The sequence below is a fragment of the Cicer arietinum genome, unplaced genomic scaffold (assembly GCF_000331145.2).
Source record: "Cicer arietinum cultivar CDC Frontier isolate Library 1 unplaced genomic scaffold, Cicar.CDCFrontier_v2.0 Ca_scaffold_5530_v2.0, whole genome shotgun sequence".
NCBI classification, from domain to species: Eukaryota; Viridiplantae; Streptophyta; class Magnoliopsida; order Fabales; family Fabaceae; genus Cicer; species Cicer arietinum.
Window position 1 is genome coordinate 698 of NW_027339177.1, and position 1656 is coordinate 2353.

General features: G+C 28.5%; 1 long non-coding RNA gene across 1 annotated transcript; it reads left to right on the plus strand.

The window, feature by feature from the left end:
• The first annotated feature begins 330 nt into the window (after window positions 1-330).
• Window positions 331-1629, plus strand: LOC113785146 (uncharacterized). Its single transcript, XR_003471272.2, has 2 exons — window positions 331-556; window positions 1295-1629. It is a non-coding gene; the product is annotated as an uncharacterized lncRNA (long non-coding RNA).
• Window positions 1630-1656: the final 27 nt, after the last annotated feature.

Genomic DNA, 1656 nt, shown 5'->3' on the forward strand with positions numbered 1-1656 from the left:
GTTTTAATTTATTAATCTATCTGTGAAGATGAGATTTAGAACCGTTAAATTGTTGCAACTTGTGTTCTAATAACTCGAAGATTAAAAAATGTTACATTTAGTTAATCTTTAATTAAATATTTGTGTTTTTCTTTACGAAATTTGATTTTTTTTAGTTATGAAGCAAATTAAATTCAAAATTAAAAAGAGAAAAAAAAAACTAGATGGGCTAAAATTCCAAACAAAAAGGTTTTTATTTTTTTATTTTTTATGTTAGGCCCAAGATAACACAAAAAAAAAACTTAAGAAAGGGTAAAATGATAGGAGCTAAGGCGGCTGTGTGTTTCCAAACCCTAAGTGCGCATTTCAAAACAGAAATTGTAGCCGCCATGTGTTTGCAAAAACACAAACAGAGAGAAAATAAAAACAAAGAAAGAAAGAAAAATAAAAAAAAAGGAGGAAGAGATGGAAAGCTTACAAAGATGAGGTCGTGAGAAGGAGAAGAGACTAAGGAGGAGGGTGCGGCCGCTCCAAAAGGCATGGTTGTCGTTCCGGCGGCGACAATGACAATACGAAGGTTTGAGATTTCTTCTTTTCTATATTCTTTTGGGATTTCTGATAAAAATGAATTTGAGTTTGTTTTTATTTTGCATGTCCTGGATTTTTATAGTTTGAAGAAAACATAAAAGAATAAAACAAAGTCAAACAAAACAAAAATAATTAAAGTAGTGATAAAGCGGATTCATATATTTTTTTTTATTTTGAAAGGTATAATCGTCAAGAATATAAAGTTGTTGCATAAATAACAGAGTTTATATATAGTTACCACACACAAATTGGATGTTTGTTTCACTATTATGATTTGTCCATCTAATGAGTATTTGCTCTTGTTTTGAATTAGTATATTTTTCTATCAACCATCTAATGTTTCAAAACATTCAAATCAAAAACTTTTTTTACTGATCTCCCAAAAACAAACCTCATCCCCTATCTGAAAAAAACTAGACTCTATTTATAGAGTTTTATTTAATTGTTCAGTTGCTTTCTTTGTTTGTGTCTTTGTTTGAGCTTTCCAGTTCCTAGTTAGATGTTTCATTTCTTTTGCTCATCATCTAAGTTTTTTTTTTCTGCACATCAGATGCGTTCATGGTTTTAGCCTATTGTTTGTTTTTATCTGATCATTTGCTGAGCTTTTTTATTTGAAGCTTTAATTTGTCTTTTAGTTTTTTTTTTAACTCAAAAGTTTATCTCTTTGATATGTATAATGTGTACAATGATTGACTTATAAAAATTATGTTTTTATTTCTCTAATTAGTTACAACAGCTACAAATGTATAAGTGAGCAAGGCTTGTGCATCAATATCAATCAGCATCAGCAGAGCAAGGCTTGGCAGTAAGCAAGGGCAGCAATAGAGAACAAAACAGAGGCAAAACAAGCTGGAGCAGTTGACTTAATTTTTATTGTAATTTGATTTGGCTTTATTTTTAAAATTGTAATTTGATTTGATTTTAAAACTGTAATTTGATTTCACATTGTAAATTGATGAGACATGATGAACATACTTATTGTAATTTGATTTGGCTTTAAAACTGTAATTTAATTTGACATTGTAAATTGATGAAACATAATGAGCCTGATTTTTAGCTATATTATTTTTATTTCTTTATATATATATA